At 39.5% G+C, this 19,937-nt stretch overlaps 1 protein-coding gene and 1 long non-coding RNA gene across 8 annotated transcripts in view; one reads left to right on the top strand and one right to left on the bottom strand.

Annotated features, from left to right (window-relative positions):
- The window catches only part of LOC107399359 (3-beta-hydroxysteroid sulfotransferase-like), a 230,626-nt gene that overhangs the window by 167,362 nt on the left and 43,327 nt on the right, over positions 1 to 19,937 (top strand). The window lies entirely within an intron of this gene.
- On the bottom strand, positions 8,200 to 15,057 carry LOC121826304 (uncharacterized). 2 transcript variants are annotated; one of them, XR_013051122.1, is made up of 3 exons: positions 14,610 to 15,057; positions 8,567 to 8,727; positions 8,200 to 8,450 (listed from the first exon to the last, which is right to left on the bottom strand). It is a non-coding gene; the product is annotated as an uncharacterized LOC121826304 (long non-coding RNA). The 2 variants fall into 2 exon arrangements; XR_006068613.2 differs by lacking the exon at positions 14,610 to 15,057 and adding an exon at positions 10,181 to 10,317 and having other exon boundaries at positions 8,201 to 8,450.

The raw sequence follows: 19,937 nt of genomic DNA, 5'->3' as shown, positions 1-19,937 counted from the left end.
CAGGCAACAAGACAGAGTAAAATGAATTTTGGAGTTATATAAGTTCAAGTCTATGGATAACAAATCAGGGTGTCAAGCTGTCCAGGGTTAAATCATACATATCTCATTGTTTTAGATACATTAATGTATGTGGATCAATGTCCTAAGCCAAATGCTATTAGTAGAAAGTGTGTCTCTGGTCATTCATGGGGATAGTTAGCAGGCAGCTGGCATGTGATCAATACCACAGGTTGATATTTTTCTGTGATTTCTGGCACCAGGCTTTCTGAGGGCAAGGGCCTACTGTCTTCTCTGAGAGTGGGACATGCATGTATCAGTGAGTGGTACATTAGAAATGTTCACTAAGTTAAGAGCACTCGCTGCTCTTCCAGAGGACCTGGGTACAGTTCCCAGCACCTCTACAGCCACTGACAACTGGCTGTTGAGTTCAGCTCCAGGGATCCCTGCCCTCTTCTGGCCACCACAGGAACTGCATGTGTGTGGTGCCAAAAAAAAATCTTTTCAAAAAGGAAAATTGATATCCGTACAGACTTTTGAATGCCATTAAATTATTATTGTATTTTGAAAAAAAGAATTACTATATTCACACATTATGAAATGTTCAATGTTGGGCTGCCAACATGGCTCAATGGATGAGGGCACACAGCACCCACAAGCAACTCCAACAAGTTGTCCTCTGATGGCCACATGTGTTCAACTGTACCTCCACAAATGAGGAAATACATACATATGGGTTGGAGTAGTAGGTAAGAGATTAAGAGCACATACTGCTCTTGCAGAGGACCTGAACTCAGTTCCCAGCACCCACATCAAGCTGCAAAGGAAAACAGGCTAAATAAGTAATTTAAAGATAATTTCCATTAGCCTGAGTAGATGTTAAGAATTTATTAACCTTACACATCAAACATCTTTTATATACCAAACAAAATCATGCTTCTCATCATTTAACATATTCTTTTGTTTTTAATACCGAATGCTGTTTATTGAAGGAGGGAGGAGGTCTTGAATACAGGCTTAGAGCACAATGGAAAAACACTGGAGGGCAGAAGTTCGCTAGAGATGTTTTACCATTTAACATATTCTTAAAGCCTAGCATTCAACAGAACAAAGATGTTACTGGTTAGACATAAATCTCTAAATAGAGTTTTGTTAATCTGAGTAGAACTTCATAAATTTAGGTTTAACAAATACTGCCGTGTTATCAAACATTTTGTTTCTTATCTAAAATTTTCTAGAAGCTCAGTGTTGAAAAATCAGCAAAGGCCTAAGTAGTTAGACAAAAATCTCTAAATCAGTTTCTGTTAACCTGAACATATCTTTACAACCTTGGGAATTTATCATCTTACAAAAATTTATCCTAATCCAAAATATTTTGAAGACCTGCTGTTGCTTTCTTAATTAAAAAAAAGATATACAATAATTAGCAGAGGGCTCAGTGTGAATAAAATGTTTTGTAACTATTGCTTTAGTTGTTTTATACCACGGGGTCACTTTAATAAAGATGATGGCAAAGTTACATGCCATATACTCGTTTTAACCTTAGTAAAGATGGCTACCAGTCTCATGGTTGATTCTATGCTGACGAACAGAGACAGAAAATAAATAGTAGACTGAATATGGCCAGCAGAAGAGACTGGATCATGAGAGAAGGAGGGGATGGAGAGTGGGGCAAGGGAGAAGAGGCAAGAGAGAGGGGACAAGTGGACCAAAAGAGCCAAGAGAGTAACATTGTCTTTCTTAACTCTATTAAATTCTCTCCTTCTGGTCTAACTCTTCCCTTTATACTTCTCCCCATCACCACATCGTCTGTCTTTGAATTTAATATTCTTGCTTACTTCCACACTCTCACTATCTCATAACTATTTAAACCTCAATTATTATTTTCCAGTGTCCAGCATTGTGGCATTAATATTTTAGAGTAAGTAAACAAGTCCATTGAAATAAATTTACTTAGAGATGCCTTCTTTAGTCTTATTCAACTTACGTTAAGAGAAGAAGAGCTGTGAATGATGTTTTTCTTCAGTGTAATTCTTATAAGATATTCTCAGCCTTTCTTTGCATAGATATTAAAGATATGTCTCTTTCTTTTTGAGGTATTTTGTGATAGTAAGAGCCTATTTTGCTGTTAATACTAGTTATTGTGGAGGTCAGAGGAAAACTCACAAGAAACTGTTTTATCCTTCTACAATGTGGGTCTATATAGGTCCTAGGGATAGAGTGCCCCAGTGACAAGATTTGGTGACAAGTCCCATTATTTACCAAGATCAGATCACTTTTTGGCACCAAGGCATGTCTTTACAAAAAGAGATGCAATTTTATAATTCAGTCCATTTTTCAAAACCATAGTTTTTAACTGGAAATTTAGGACATTCAAATTTACTATTAAAACTATGTAGAGATTAATTCTGGTTAATTTTTTTTTATTTTTTTATTTTACAACACCATTCAGTTCCACATAATAGCCGCAGATTCCCCTGTTCTCCCCCTCTCGCCCCCCTACCCCTACCCCCACCCTACCCCCCATTCCCACCTCCTCCAGATCAAGGTCTCCCCCGAGGACCAGGATCGACCTAATAGACTCAGTCCAGGCAGGTCCAGTCCCCCCCTCCCAGACCGAGCCAAGCGTCCCTGCATAAGTCCCAGGATTCAAACAGCCAACTCATGCAACGAGTCCAGGACCCGGCACCACCGCACAGCTGCCTCCCAAACAGATCAAGCCAAATGACTGTCTCACCCATTCAGAGGGCCTGATCCAGTTGGGGGCCCCTCAGCCTTTGGTGCATAGTTCATGTGCTTCCATTCATTTGGTTATTTGTCCCTGTACTTTATCCAACCTTGGCTTCAACAATTCTCGCTCATATAAACCCTCCGCTTTCTCACTAATTAGACTCCCAGTGCTCCACCAGGGGTCCAGCCATGGATGTCTGCATCCAGATTCCAGATTCCTCAGTCCTTGGATGGGGTTTATGGTATAACTATCAGGGTGTTTGGCCATCCCATCACCAGAGTAGGTCAGTTCCTGCCATCTCTCGACCATTGCCAGCAGTCTTTTGCGGGGGTATCTTTGTGGATTTCCGTGGGACTCCCTAGCTCTCTGCTTCCTCCCCTTCTCATGTGGTCTTCACATTTGGTAATGTTCCTTCTGTTTCTATTATGTGGAACAATTTAGAAAGTATTGGTATTAACTCTTCTTTGAAGATCTGGTAGAACTCTGCACTGAAACCATCTGGTCCTGGGCTTTTTTTGGTTGGGAGAATTTTAATGGCTGTTTCTATTTCCTTAGTGGTTATTGGACTATTTAAACAGTTTATCTGGTCTTGATTTAACTTCGGTATGTGGTACCTATCCAGAAAAACGTCCATTTCTTTTAGGTTTTCCAGTTTTGCAGAGTATAGGTTAATGTGTGGGTTTTTATATGTGGTTTAAGCTTTAGTAATGTTTCTTTTACATATGTGGGTGCCCTTGTGTTTGGGGCATAAATGTTCAGAATTGAAACTTCATCTTGGTGGATCTTTCCTGTGATGAGTATGTAATTCCCTTCTTGATCACTTTTGATTGATTTTAGTTTTAAGTCTATTTTGTTGGATATCAGGATGGCTACCCCTGCTTGTTTCTTAAGACCATTTGATTGGAAAGTCCTTTCCCAGCCTTTTATTCTTAGGTAGTGTCTGTCTTTGAATTTGAGATGTGTTTCTTGTATGCAGCAGAAAGATGGGTCCTGCTTTCGTATCCATTCTGTAAGTCTATGTCTTTTTATAGGTGAATTAAGTCCGTTGATATTAAGGGATATTAATGACCAGTGATTCTTCATCCCTGTTATTTTTGGTGGTAGTGCGTGTACTTCTCTTCTTTGGGGTTTACTGTTGTGGCTTTATCTATTGCCTGTATTTTCAAGTGTGTATCTGACTTCCCTCGGTTGGAATTTTCCTTCTAGTGCTTTCTGTAGGGCTGGGTTTGTGGATAGGTATTGTTTAAATCTGGCTTTGTCTTCAAATGTCTTGTTCCTTCTGTGTATGATGATTGAAAGATTTGCTGGGTATATTAGTGTGGGCTGACATCGATGGTCTCTTAGTGTCTGCATTACACCTGTCCAGGTCCTTCTGGCAGACCTTTCCATTGGTGAGAGTGGGGTGTTGAAGTCTCCTACTACTAGTGTGTGAGGTTTGTGTGATTTAAGCTTTAGTAACGTTTCTTTTACAAATGTGTGTGCCCTTGTATTTGGGACATAAATATTCAGAATTGAGACTTCATCTTGATGAATTTTCCCTGTGATAAATATGGGAATTGTAATCTTATGGCTTCTGTGGGTTTTTCCTTTAAAAGTACCAATGTGACTACAGTACAAGGCGACTCTTGCTCTTTGGAGCAGAGTTTGCCTGACTGTACATCCAGTGCATTAATAAATACCTCTTGCTGTTGCATCAACTGAACTGGAGTCTAGGTTCTTGGGGAGCCCACTTGAGAACCTAGATTTTTGGGGTCTAGCAGTTATGTTGTGTGTTTCCCTTCTTTGGTATTTATTGGTGTGTAACTATTTATTGCCTGTGTTTTCATGGGTGTATCTAACTTCCTTAGGTTGGATTTTTCCTTCTAGGGATTTCTGTAGGGCTGGATTTGTGGAAAGATATTGTTTAAATCTGGTTTTATCATGGAATATTTTGTCCCTTCATGACTAACTTTGGAGATGGTACATTATTTACTCCCTCTATTAATGACAGGCTAGTGATATGTGGTGCCTTTTCAGTTACACAGTTACTTGATGTAGGGATCTGTGCCTCAGGACCAGTCTAAGACCATGTTAGATAGGTAAGTAGCATATAGGGTGGTACATGACAGATACATAGATAGATAGATAGATAGATAGATAGATAGATAGATAGATAGATAGATAGATAGATAGATAGATATAGATGATAGATAGATAGTACATAGATGATATATATATATATATATGTAGATAGATAGATGATAGAGTCTATCTCCAAGTTTCCTAGCATACAACTTCTAATATCATGTAATCTCTGAATTAGTAGAGGTTTTTTGTGCGTAAAAAAAGTGGCCATGCCCCATAAATAGGCCAAGGATATAAGCTGGTCACCTGAATCCCTGCAACAGAATTAGAGGGTTGGGATTTTTAGCCCCATTCCCTAACCTATACATAGGGAAGGCAGGCCAAGGGTTAAGTTGATCATAAATAGTCAGTATTTCTTTTAAGCTACATGTTTTTCTTTTTTTTTCTTTTATAATTTCAAACATATAATTTACTTTGACCAATATTTTAATCAGTCATTCCTATTTGTGCCTCCTGACATCCCAAAGGACAGGATTTTAGAGAACCGATGTATTAAAAATTTCATAAGCCTTTTTGGTGGAAATATAAAATGGTGTAACTGACATGGGAAAAAGCATACAGATTTTGGTGATTTGGATGGGAATGATCCCCATGGGCTCATATGCTTGAATGCTTGATCTCTAGTTAGTGGAGCTTGTGGTGGTATTGTGTTCCCCAAAATATTGTGTACCTTATTAAATTTATCTGGGGTCAGAGAACAGAAAAGCCACTAGTTAGGCAGTGATAGCACACACCTTTAATCCTAGCATTCCAGAGGCAGAAATCCATCTGGGATCTCTGCAAGTTCAAGGCCACATTGGAAACAGCTAGGCATGGTGACTCACGCCTTTAATCCCAGGAAGCAAGCCTTTAATCCTAGGGAGTGATGGTAGAAAGCAGAAAGGTATATAAGGCATGAGGACCAGAAACTAGAAGCATTTGGCCTGGTTAAGCATTTGGCTGGTTAAGCATTCAAGCTTTTAAGCAGCAGTTCAGCTGAGAGCCATTAAGATGAGGACACAGAAGCTTCCAGTCTGAGGAAACAGGACCAGCTGAGGAATTGGCAACGTGAGATAGCTGTGGCTTGTTCTGTCTCTCTGACCTTTCAGTATTCACCCCAATAACTGGCGTCAGGTTTGATTTTATTAATAAGAACTTTTAAGATTCCTGCTACATCTGGCGCCCAACGTTCGTGTTACGAATTCATGAAAAAGCTTGTGGCCTTGTGAGCCCCAGCTCAGGCCCAAGCTACACTCATCCATTTGTGGTGGTGCATGCTGGTAGGATTTGCTGAAGGAGACAGAGGCAGGAGGATCCTGAGTTTGAGCCCGGCCTAGGAGGTTTGGGAGAAGCTTTGGCCTGGACTGAGCCACAAACAGCAGTGGGACCATGGAAGTAGTGGCTACTGCTCCACATTGCCAGCTCCTTCTCATCGTGTTGGTGACTGCAGTGATGCTGCTACTTGAGACAAAGAGTTTACTGCTACTGGTTCAGAGAAGAATTGCCAGGACCATGGTGTTACAAGAAAGCATCGGCAAAGGTCAGTTTGGAAAAGTCTGGCAAGACAAATGGTGGGGAGAAATTGTTGTGAAGATTGTTCTAGGGAAGAATGTTCATGGTTCCGAGAGACAGACATTTATCAGACTGTGATTGCTCCAAACCACAGAGCAGGCACAAAATAAAAAAAAAAGTCTGCATGGAACCATGACCACACCTAACAGCAACTTTGAAATCTTCAAAAGGACTATGGTAAACCATTAAGCTGATTAACACCACGGAAAGATCTGCTTTGGACTACAAACTGCTTAGGACAATTTTGAGATGGCTAGCTGAGATGATCCAGCCTGACAGACTACTTGAACAAGGACTTGAAACAAGCCCTGAACTTTCCTTTTATGCAGAGACTGGACAAATGATACAGGTCTTGACAAGTAACCCAAAAATTTTCTTTTCAAGATTCCCTAAAGGTATCTTCACCCCTAGAAAACAAAAAGAAAAAGAGAATAAGATATGAGATAGATCATTGAATTTACTCTGAGAAAAAAGATAAAGAAATAATAGGATAAACAGGTAGATCATTGATCTACACTGAAGAAAAAGGGGAAGATATAAAAATGACAAAAGGTAGACTACTGAATATATTATGAAAAGAAAAAAGAGATAATATGGATATAATAAGATAAAAAGGGAAATTATGGAATCTTCTTTTAAAAAGGAACTACTTGTTTTAAATAAGGTAAGTAATGAAAATTTTTTGGTCTGAGTTTATCAGACGTTACTGGACTGGACATTGTTAATATATATAATGGAGTTTTTCTCTGACTCTGTCAAATGTTAATGGACTAGACATCATTAATGTAATTTTTGGCTGTATATATTGTATATACTTATTGGATAATTTTTCTTGTATTAGTTATAAGCTTTCTTTAATTTTAGACAAAAAGAAAGGAAATGTGGTGGTATTGTGTTCCCCAAAATATTGTGTACCTTAATAAACTTATCTGGGGTCAGAGAACAGAAAAGCCACTAGTTAGGCAGTGATAGCACACACCTTTAATCCTAGCATTCCAGAGGAAGAAATCCATCTGGGATCTCTGAGTTCAAGGTCACATTGGAAACAGCCAAGCATGGTGACTCACGCCTTTAATCCCAGGAAGCAAGCCTTTAATCCTAGGGAGTGATGGTAGAAAGCAGAAAGGTATATAAGGCATGAGGACCAGAAACTAGAAGCATTTGGCCTGGTTAAGCATTTGGCTGGTTAAGCATTCAAGCTTTTAAGCAGCAGTTCAGCTGAGAGCCATTAAGATGAGGACACAGAAGCTTCCATTCTGAGGAAACAGGACCAGCTGAGGAATTGGCAACGTGAGATAGCTGTGGCTTGTTCTGTCTCTCTGATCTTCCAGTATTCACCCCAATAACTGGCCTCAGGTTTGATTTTATTAATAAGAACTTTTAAGATTCCTGCTACAGGAGCTGTTTGGGAAGAATTAGGAAGCGTGCTCTTGTTGGAGGAGATGTGAGCCTTGTTGGAGGAAGTGTCCCTGAGGCTGGGCTTTGAGATTTCAAAAGCCCACCCAAGGCCAGTCTCTCTCTCTCTCTCTCAAATTTGTAAATCAGATGTGAGCTCTCAGCTACTGCTACAGTACCATGTCTGCTGGTCCGCCACCATGCCCCCTACCATGATGATTATGTACTAACGCTCTGAAACTGTAAGTAAGCCCCCAAATAAATATCTTCCTTTATTGTTGCCTTAGCCATGGTGTCTATTCACAGCAATAGAACAGTAACTGAGACATAAGTTAACCCCCCCAAGTTACACACACACACACAGACACACACACACACACACACACACACACACACACACACTTTTCTTACCTGATCTAGGGTAGCTCGCTATGATAACATCATCATCTTTCACCAAAAAGTTCTAAGCAAAAGACAGAGACTCCACACTAAGGAAGTCAGACACCATCTGGATCCCCTCAAACAAGAAGATATTGTCAGTCATCTTGACACAGTTGTGGGCTTCAGTGAGGCTGCCCAAGTGGCCTGGCTCACTCAAGTGTTGAATGGAAGTGGCCCGTCTATGCTCCCGAGGAGGCTGCTAAGAGCCCACCTGTCAAAGCAGAGCAATGCACAGTTCTCTAGAGTTACCAGAAGAACAGAACTTATACAGGTGTGAGAATTAAGATGGGTGGGATTTGCAGAGTGACATAATTAAATGTGACAAACCTTTCAGAGTATTCAAGCAGTGTTGCAGTGATCTTTCTGGAATAAGTAAGTACTCCAACAACAATGAGAGTGGAACAGAGGAGTGTCACTGGTGGACTGAAGCACAGAAAACTCCTGAAAGGTTGTGGTCCCAAGTCCAGTTTGTATGTCCACTTTATACTCTAAAATGACAAGCTTGGGCAGTCAAGCAAGCAAGATTTTACAGAAGCTATGTAAAATACAGAAGTAGTCAGCAGGTCATTAAGGGCAATGGCCTTTTTCTTTTTCAGTTACGTTTTAGGATCATTTTGTTCCACTTGAAGTTATCCTTTGGCAAATAGGCCATACAAGTAGAGCTTTAAGTAACTGAGAAAATAAGCCACTAGATCAACATCTAATAATGGTCTTTACTACCTCATTCTACTTCATTCCCTCCTCTTTACCCTCATAGCACCCTATGAATCTGTCTAAGAAGTCGGCTGATACCACCTGCTGTGTCACCTGCAGCTTGACTCTTTTTACTCTAGTTCTGATGACCCTGGACAGGGTGTCTAAGATGAACAGTCCTAACAGAAGTCCTGCTATGGTCAACCTAAGAGGCCCCATTAACAGAGGCAGCCTGGGTCCACATGAAGTCCCTTCATGGCCTCTCAACTCTACCTCTGGCCTTCTCTTCTCTATAACTGTTTTGTATTTTCTCATATATTTCTGATTGAGCAGCAAAAACATAGTATTCTCCACTTAAAACCATGGATATGCCTCCCTTTTCAGCAGTAATCAAGTCCTCAGTGGTTTGGGAGGAACATTGCTGCCAATGAATCAATCTGATTCTGAAGAGTGACTTTGATTTCTTGAACAATATGTTCTCCCCAAATTGTTCTCTTGTCCATAGTCTGTCACTGGATGGGGCCATCTCCAAAAGGAACTATAGTCTGTTTTATTGGTGCAGGCAGTTCCATCACAGAATGATGAGGTCTGAGGGATGATATGTGACTGGCATATTCCCAAGTAGCACTACCAGAAGGAGATACAACAGAGCCCCTCTAGGGGGTGCTAAGTTATACTGATGGCTGTCCAGGAATTGGAGTTGCCTTGGGACAAGTCTTTTCTCCAGACTAATTTACGTGACAGGGTCAGAGATGCTGGGTGGGAACTGTATAGGTGCACATCCACAGAATCAGAAGGACATCAGGAGGCAGAGTGGGAGCTGAGCCGTTGCCCCCATTCTGAGGTCATTTTGAGATGGCCAGTTTCACAGAGGCTTGGCTGGGTGGGCTTTCATGGTCCACTCCTGGTCGGGGTCTACAGCAACCTTGACTTGTCGTGCGGTGTAGCCACAGCTTGATACCTGCGGCTTTAAGAGCTATAGGAGTGCTGAGGATTGGGCAATTTTTGTGTCCAGTGTTAGCCAAGTTTTCAAGAACTGCTAAAGTTGGGTGTGTCCATACTCTCAGAGGTCCCCTGAGGCTTTTGGGAGCAGCAGAGGTGGGTGTCCAGACAGGGTCTCAAAAGGAGACTAACTACATTTACAGGGCATGCGTTATACCCTAAACAGTAAAAGTGGCCGAATTTCTGCCCAAGGGAGGTCTCTTTCTAGGTAATGTTTGATCGGTGTAAATTCAAAGTTCTACTTACTCTCTCAACCCATCCTAATGATTGGGGGCAGTAGCATGAGCACAAGTTCCAGGTTAATCCTCTGCGCAGGTAGGAAAGGCTTCTATTCTACTCAGCCTGCAAAAGTGCATGCCACAACCAGCAAGTATCCGTCCCCTTTGCTGGGGACCAGTTATGGATGTTTAAATGGGTAGGAAGGACATGCGTTTTTGTATCAGCTTGTAGGTCTGCTTGGGATTGTTCCAAGCACACTGCAGACAGGCTTTGCCAACTTGTTTGGTCAGAGTTGGTAATCTCCAGGCCACCAAATATCTTTGCAACAATTCTCATAGGGCAGATTTTCCAAATGGGTTGTTCCATGAGTTTGCCCAACTGGGCTAGGAGAGGTCATCTCAGGAATTACTATTTTTGACTCTGAGGTAACCAGCCAGCCCTCCGGGTATTCAGCGGCCCTTTTTTCGGTTATTCTTTTAATTCCTTCTGGCTTCCATGAAGGGAGCTCTGGGAGCTCCAAGGGTGTAAACATACTCTCTGGGCTTAATGGAATGGACCGTGGTGCTGTGTCTCCACGGACTCCGACTTGGCTCTTTGTGTGAGCCTAACAGTGCACCAGTGCCAGACCAGGGGCTAGGGGGTGGGGGCCGGCAGACAGCCTGAAGGAGCTGTAGGATTTTGTGTCTGTTTTAAATGTCTTTGTCCTCTGAGGGAAGAAGTCCTTTTTCCCAATATATTGCAGCTTTGATTCTTTTGATGTGAAAGGCTATTCCTCCTCTTGTAGGCATTGGGTCCCATTAATAAAAACTGCCATTCTGAAATGGGGAGCAGTGTGTCCCTCATATCTAACCATGAGCAGAAAATGTTTTCTGCACAGTCGTGTACATCTACATAGTCATGAAGGAGCTCTCAGCCTCTCAGGCAAGCATATAGCTGGATAACATTGCTGTCATCTGATATTATACACACACTAAGAGACCATGAATGCCAACCCAGACTATTATACCCAGCAAAATTCTCAATAAACATACAGGGAGTAAACAAAATATTCCATGATAAAACCAGATTTAAACAATATCTTTCCATAAATCCAGCCATACAGAAATCTCTAGAAGGAAAAATCCTTCTAGAGATACACCCATGAAAACACAGGCAATAAATAATTACACACCAATAAATACCAAAGAAGGGAAACACACAACACAACTGTTAGACCCCAAAAATCTAGGGTCTCAAGTGGACACCCCAAGAACCTAGACTCCAGTTCAGTTGATGCAACAGCAAGAGGTGTTTATTAATGCACTGGCTGTACAGTCAGGCAACCTCTGCTCCAAAGAGCAAGAGTCACCTTGTACTGTAGTCACATGGGGGCTTTTAAAGGAAAAACCCACAGAAGCCATAAGATTACAATTCCCATACAATTTCGTTTCTAAGATCATGGTCTGATCACAGAGTGGTTACAGTCACATCCACATGTACATTCTTCCTGAAACCTCAAGGGAGGTATCAGGGCGGTAGTGGAGTTTACACAAAGGTCACAGTGGTCCTTTCTGGAACACTTGCAACTATCCCAGTCACAGTTGAGCACTTCTCTTAACAGAAATCTTTTTACTTTGTTACATTGTTACAGGGATGGTTGAATAATGATTGAGTCAGCTTGCCCTTGGAACTAGATTTTTAGTTTCTCATTTCCTGCGCCTGGGGGGTGTAAGCCTGAAGGGTTAGGGTCTTTCAACAACCACCACAAAATAACAGGAATTAACAATCACTGGTCAATAATATCCATTAATATCAGTGGTCTCAATTCACCTATAGAAAAACACAGGCTAGCTGGGCGGTGGTGGCGCACGCCTTTAATCCCAGCACTTGGGAGGCAGAGCCAGGCGGATCTCTGTGAGTTCGAGGCCAGCCTGGTCTACCAAGTGAGCTCCAGGAAAGGCGCAAAGCTACACAGAGAAACCCTGTCTCGAAAAACCAAAAAAAAAAAAAAAAAAGAAAAGAAAAACACAGGCTAACAGAATGGATTCTAACACAAAATCCATCATTCTGCTGCTTACAAGAAACACACCTCAACTTCAAAGACAGACACCACCTCAGAATAAAAGGCTAGGGGAAGACTTTCCAATCAAATGGATTTAAGAAGCAAGCTGGTGTAGCTATCCAAAATTCCAATAAAATAGACTTCAAACTAAAATCAATCAAAAGAGATCGGAAAGGACATGACATATTTATCACAGGGAAAATTCATCAAGATGAAGTCTCAATTCTGAATATTTATGCCCCAAATACAAGGACACACACATTTGTAAAAGAAACATTACTAAAGCTTAAATCACACATTAAACCCCACATACTAGTAGTAGGAGACTTCAACACTCCACTCTCACCAATGGAAAGGTCTGCCAGACAAAAACTTAACAGAGAAATAAGGGAACTCCCAGAAGTTATGACTCAAATGGCTTAATAGATACCCACAGAATATTCTACCCTAACACAAAAGGCTATACCTTCTTCTCAGCACCCCATGGAACCTTCTGTAAAATCGACCACATTCTTGGTCACAAAGCAAATCTCAACAGATACAAAAAAATTGGAATAACCTCCTGTATTTCATCAGACCACCATGGATTAAAGTTAGATTTCAACAACAACAAAAATTACAGAAAGCCGACAATCTCATGGAAACTGTATAATGCACAATTGAATCACCAATGGGTCAAGGAAGGAATAAAGAAAGAAATTAAAGATTTCCTAGATATCTATGAAAATGAATGTACAACATACACAGATTTATGGGACACTATAAAAGCAGTGTTAAGAGGAAAATTCACAGCACTAAATGCCCACATAAAGAAGATAGAGAAATCTCACATTAGTAACTTAACAGCACACCTAGAACCTCTAGAATAAGAAGCAAACTCATCTAGCAGAAACAGACACCAGGAAATAATCAAACTGAGGGCTGAAATCAATAAAATAGAAACAAAGAGAACAATACAAAGAATCAATGATATAAAGAGTTGGCTCTTTGAGAAAATGAACAGATAAACAAACCCATATCCAAACTAACCAAAAAGCAGAGAAAGAGCGTCCAAATTATCAATATCAGAAATGAAAAGGGAGATATAACAACAGACAAAGAGGAAATCCACAGAATCATCAGGTCATACTTCCAAAATCTATACTTTACAAAATTTTAAAATCTAAAAGAAATGGATGATTTTCTGGATAGGTACCATATACCAAAGTTAAATCAAGACCAAATAAACTATCTAAATAGACCAATAAACACTAAGGATTATAAACGATCATTAAAATTCTCCCAACCAAAAAAAAAAAAAAAAAAAGCCCAGGACCAGATGGTTTCAACACAGATATCTACCAGATTTTCAGAGAAGAGCTAATACCAACACTCTGCAAATTGTTCTACGTAATAGAAACAGAAGAACATTACCAAACTCCTTCCATGGGGCTACAATTACCCTGACACCCAAACCACACAAAGATGCAACAAAGAAAGAAAACTACAGACCAATCTTGCCCATGAACATTGATGCAAAAATACTCAAGAAAATACTGGCTAACCAAACCCAGGGACACATCAGAAAAAATTATCCACCATTACCAAGTAGGCTTCATCCCAGGGATGGAAGAATGGTTCAACATATGAAAATCTGTCACTGTAATACACCATATAAACAAACTGAAAGAAAAAAACACATGATCATTTCATTAGATGCTGAAAAGTCCTTTGACAAAATCCAACATGATCCAACCCCTTCATGATAAAGATTCTGGAGAGATCAGAAATACAAGTAACATACCTAAACACAGTAAAGGCAATTTACAGCAAGCCAACAGCCAACAACAAATGAAATGGAAAGAAACTCAAAGCCATTTTAATAAAATCAGGAACAAGACAAGGCTGTCCACTCTCCCCATACTTATTCAATATAGTACTTGAAGTTCTAGCCAGAGCAATAAGACAACAAAAGGAGATCAAGGGGATACAAATTGAAAAGAAAGAAGTCAAATTGCCCTATTTGCTGATGATATGATAGCATACATAAGTGACCCAAAAACTTCGATCAGGGAACCAGCTGATAAACTCCTTCAGTAAGGTGGCAAGATTCTGTTGTAATTATTGTTACATCTCCCCTATGTATACAAAACCTTCATTTACAATGTAATTTATTCATATTTTTAGCTTTAGTCTTTGATCATTTATTGAAGTTTGCCAAAATATTTCCTTTATGGTTTCTCCTGAAAGTTTATTTATTTATCCTCTAAAGATGTTCTGTCATCCAGAACAGTATGATTTTTTACAATAGACATTAGGTCCTTTAATTGCTCTGGGGAGGAATGTCCCCCATGATTACAGGGAGTGACTGAACCACATTTGACATGGGGGCCTGCAAGAGGTCCCCCAAGGCATTTCCCAATGGCAAAGTGTTACCTTGTCTGTCCCTTGTTGATCTGCTTTCATTGGTCCAATGCCAGTCTTTGTTGCACCTTCTGCATACTCCAGAAGTCAGTGACCTTCTGTTGAGATTATTCATAGAAACGACATTGTATCCAGGAATGTCCTGTCTACAATCCCTTTTTAGGTGACCTTGTTTGTTACAATTGAAACATTTGACATTTTGATTTTTCTTCAAGCCTCTGAAAATCACCTCTCCTATCCAAGCATCATCATGGTTATACAATTTAATATTGACTCTATCTCAGATCCATTCTTCTGTGGTGCTGATACTGCCTTTAAAGGCCTAATATTCCTTTTGAATTGTGAATTAGCATTTTCAAAAGCCAAATTTCATTTATTATTTGCCTAGCTTCTGAATTTGAGATAATTCTATTTGCAGTTGAATTCAATCTTTGTAAAAAAAAATCAGGGAAGGTTTCTTTTGGGCCCTGTATAACTTTAGTAAATGACTCAATTTTCTTTCTGACTTCTTCAGTTCTGTTCCAAGCATCCAAAGCTGCTTCACAGCATAGAGCCAGGGTGTGGCCATCAGCATAATCTCTGTCTTCAAGAAGTTGGTCTTGAGGAATTTCAATAACTCTAGCCCTACTTCATTGTTCAATGGTCCTAGCCTCATCTTTCCTATGTAATGGAGGACCAGATTCCAATACTGCTGTAACCAAGTCTTACTAGTTTGGTGGGACAATTCTTTTACTAGTTGACCATGAATTTAACTTCTGCCTCACAAAAGGTGAATATATATCATATGAGACTATTGCTTCCTTAAATCTCCTCAAATTTAACATTGCCACTGGAATCCATTCAGCTCTTACATAGCCTTGGGATACCTGTCATCTCACAGTTGTTCCCATAAGGAGATTGGATGAATGAAGGTTGGTTGTTTGATAACCTTGGGCTGTTCCTCTAATTTTATACTGTAATGGTGAGGTTGGTTCTCCTTTAAATTCCTCTATCTGTGTCTGAATATCTCTATTATCTGTTTTAATAAGTTTTTCTAAGGCTTGAAACTTATCAGTCAAAACTGTGGTGATACTTGATTTGTGCTGAAATGTGGTGACATTTTATTTGTGCTTTAATGAATATAGCTTGTCTGGAGATCAGGGAAGAAGTCAGCCATTATAAGTAAACACAAAAGTCATGCAATGTTTAGCACATGCCTTTAATCCTACCACTTGGCAGACAGAGATCTTTCCTGTGATGAGTGTCCTTGATCTCTTTTGAGATGAATCCAACTCTGGACCTCCATGAGTTGAAGGCCACATTGGAAACAGAGCCAGGTGTGTTGGAACATGCCTTAAAATCAACACTAGTTAACCATGGAGGTCTGGAAGTCTGTATAGACAGACAGGAAGTGACAGAGCTGTGCAGGAAGAGGAAGTGATGTAGTTGGACACAGAGAGTAAGTCAGATGGCAGAATAGCAAGGCATATAGGTATGGGTAGAGAGGTTGTATCTCGAATTTGGAAGCTGTGAGTTGGTGAGGTAAGATTAGATATGGCTGTTGTTATTCCTCTGATCTCTCTCATGCCTTAATCCAATTTCAGGAACCATATTTTTCATTTAATAGGATCATTTAGAATTTCATCTACAAAAAACTGAATTATTTTCTTTAGTAATTAGTTGTAGGGCTTGCATATTATCAGTAGTAATTTTTCAAGTCCTGCATCATGGCACTCATATCAACAAAATTTTTAAGTAATGAAACAAGTATTATCAAACCAATAATGTTTATAATTGACATTACACATATCCCATCTAAGTTAATTATCCTCTCATTTAATTGTTCCATATTTATATATTTATTTATTTATGGTTTTTCGAGACAGTGTTTCTCTGTGTAGCTTTGTGCCTTTCCTGGGGCTCAATTGGTAGTCCAGGCTGTCCTTGAACTCACAGAGATCCACCTGGCTCTGCTTCCTGAGTGCTGGGATTAAAGGCATGTGCCGCCACCGCTGCCACCGCCACCGCCACCCAGCTTAATTGTTCCATTTTTAAACTATCCATTTTGTAATCATACAGTGACCTAACTCCCTCCATCATAATAGTGTTTTCAATTTTTTAACTTAAGAAAAGCTCTCTCTCTCTCTTTTTAAATTCCCCCCCTCTAAGAATTCCCAATTGTCCCACCAAATCTGATGATGATGATTGTGAAGTGTGAGGCTGACTTCTGCTGTGCAGCACATCTGAGCAGAAAACACAGGCAATGTACAGCCTGCCTGAGGACAGCTGCCTCTGATTGCATGTCAGCAGCCTGAGGTGGGGGCCTAGGGAAAGCCACAACCCATGGGGTGGGGAAAGGAGCCAAACTGCCAGCCATCTTCATGTGCAAAAGCAGCATTTGTGATTGGTGGGAAGTGAAAGCACAGAGCTGCCTGAAGGCAGAGGTACCCAGTGGGAGGTTTTGGAATTCAAGCACCTGTGTAATTTTCTGTAGAGAGACTACAACAAAATGATCCAATACTTGCTCAGACAGCTTGGGAAAATAAAGGAAAAGCCAGTCAGTGGTGAGGTGATTCCACTGTGTGCTTTTCTGACGCAGGGAAAAGTCTTTCCAATCAAATGGTCTTAAGAAGCAATCTGGTATAGCCATCCTAATATCCAACAAAACAGACTTCAAACTAAAATCAATCAAAAGAGATCAAGAAGGGCATTACACACTCATCACAGGAAAGATCCACCAAGATGAAGTTTCAATTCTGAACATTTATGCCCCAAACACAAGGGCACCCACATATGTAGAAGAAATATTACTAAAGCTTAAATCACACACGAAGCCCCGCACATTAATATTAGGAGACTTCAAAACCCCACTTTTTCCACTGAACAGATCTGCAAAATCGAAATTTAACACAGAAATAAGGGATTTAACTGATGTTATGACTCAAATGGACTGAATTGATATCTATGGAACATTCCATCCTATATAAAAGAATATACCTTCTTCTCAGCATCCCATGGAACCTTCTCTAAAATTGACCACATACTTGGCCACAAAGCAAATCTCAACAGATACAAAAAAAATGGAATAACCACCTGTGTTCCATCAGACCACCAGGGTTTAAAATTAGATTTCAACAACAACAAAAATTACAGAAAGCCTACAATCTCATGGAAACTGAATAATGATCAACTGAATCACCAAAGGGTCAAGGAAGAAAGAAAAAAAGAAAGAAAGAAAGAAAGAAAGAAAGAAAGAAAGAAAGAAAGAAAGAAAGGAAGAAAGAAAGAAAGAAAGAAATTAAAGACTTCCTAGAGATCAATGCAAATGAATATACCACATACCCAAACTTATGGGACACTATGTAAGCAGGGCTAAGAGGGAAATTCATAGCACTAAATGTCCACATAAAGGGAGTTGGAGAAATCTCACACTAGTGACTTAACAGTACATCTGGAAGCCCTAGAACAAGAAAAAGCAAAGTCACCTAGGAGGAATAGACACCAGGAAATAATTAAATTGATAGCTGAAATCAATAAAAAAAGAATCAAAGAGAATAATACAAAGAATCAATGAAACAGAGTTGGTTCTTTGAGAAAATCAACAGGATAGACAAACCCTTATGCAAACTAGCCAAAAGGCAGAGAAAGAGCATCAAACTAGCAAAATTAGAAATGAAAAGTGAAACATAACAACTAACATGGAGAAAATCCAGAGAACCATCAGGTCATACTTTAAAAACCTGTACTCCACAAAATTGGAAAATCTAAAAGAAATGGATACTTTTCTGTATAGGTACCACATACCTAAGTTAAATCAAGACCAGATAAACTATTTAAATTGACCAATAACCCTTAAAGAAATAGAAACAGTCATTAAAAGTCTCCCAACCAAAAAAAAAAAAGAAGAAGAAAGAAAGAAAAAACCCAGTCCCAGATGGTCTCAGTGTAGAATTCTACCAGATCTTCAAAGAAGAAATAATACCAATACTCTTTCAATTGTTCTACAGAATAGAAACAGAAGGAACATTAACAAACTAGTTCTGTGAGGCTACAATTACCCTGATACCCAAGCCAAACAAAGATGCAACAAAGAAAGAGAACTACAGAACAATCTCCCTCATGAACATTGATGCAAAAATACTCAAGAAAATATTGGCAAACAGACACCAAGAACATATCAAAATAATTATCCACCATGATCAAGTAGGCTTCATCCCAGAGATGCAAGGTTGGTTCAACATGTCTGTCAATGCAATACACCATGTAAACAAACTGAAAGAAAAAAAATCACATGATCATCTAACTAGATACTGAAAAGTCATTTGACAAAATCCAACACCCCTTCATGATAAAGGTCTTGGAGCAATCAGGAATACAGGGAATATACCTAAACATAATAAAGGCAATTTACAGCAAGCCAACAGTCAACATCAAATTAAATGGAAAGAAACTCAAAGCAATTCCAGTAAAATCAGGAACAATACAAGGCTGTCTGCTCTCTCCATACTTATTCAATATAGTACTAGAAGTTCTAGTCAGAGAAATAAGACAACAAAAGGATAACAAGGGGATACAAATTGGAAAGGAATAAGTCAAACTTTTACTATTTGCAGATGACATGATAGTATACATAAGTGACCCCAAAAATTCAACCAGGGAATTCATACAGCTTATAAACACCTTCAGTAATGTAGCAGGATACAAGATTAACTCAAAAAAATTAGTAACCCTCATATATATATATATATATATATATATATATATATATATATATGACAAATGGGCTTAGAAAGAAATCAGAGAAACATTACCCTTTACAATATCCACAAATGATATAAAATACCTTGGGGTAACTCTAACTAAACAAGTGAAGGACCTGTGTGACAAGAACTTTAAGTCCCTGAAGAAAGAAATTGAAGATGTCCAAAAATGGAAAGATCTCCCATGCTCATGGATAGATAGGATTAACATAGTATAAATGGCAATCTTACCAAACGTAATCTACAGATTCAATGCAATCCCCATCAAAATACCAACACCATTCTTCACAGGCCTGGAAAAAATATTTAACTTCATATGGAATAACAAAAAACCCAGGATAGCCAGAAGAATCATGTACAATAAAACAACCTCTGGAAGCATCATGATCACTGACTTCAAGCTCTACTATAGAGCAACAGTAATAAAAAACAGCTTGGTACTGGAATTAAAACCTACATGTGGACCAATGGAACTGAACTGAAGACCCTGACAGTAATCTGCACACCTCTGAACATATGATTTTTGACAAAGAAGCCAAAAATATACAATGGAAAAAAGAAAGCATCTTCAACAAATGGTGCTGGCATAACTGGATATCAA

This window comes from Peromyscus maniculatus, chromosome 1 (genome assembly GCF_049852395.1).
Source record: "Peromyscus maniculatus bairdii isolate BWxNUB_F1_BW_parent chromosome 1, HU_Pman_BW_mat_3.1, whole genome shotgun sequence".
Classification (NCBI taxonomy): domain Eukaryota; kingdom Metazoa; phylum Chordata; class Mammalia; order Rodentia; family Cricetidae; genus Peromyscus; species Peromyscus maniculatus.
The sequence above is the reverse complement of the archived record's forward strand: the minus strand, read 5'-3'. Positions and strand labels throughout refer to the sequence as shown.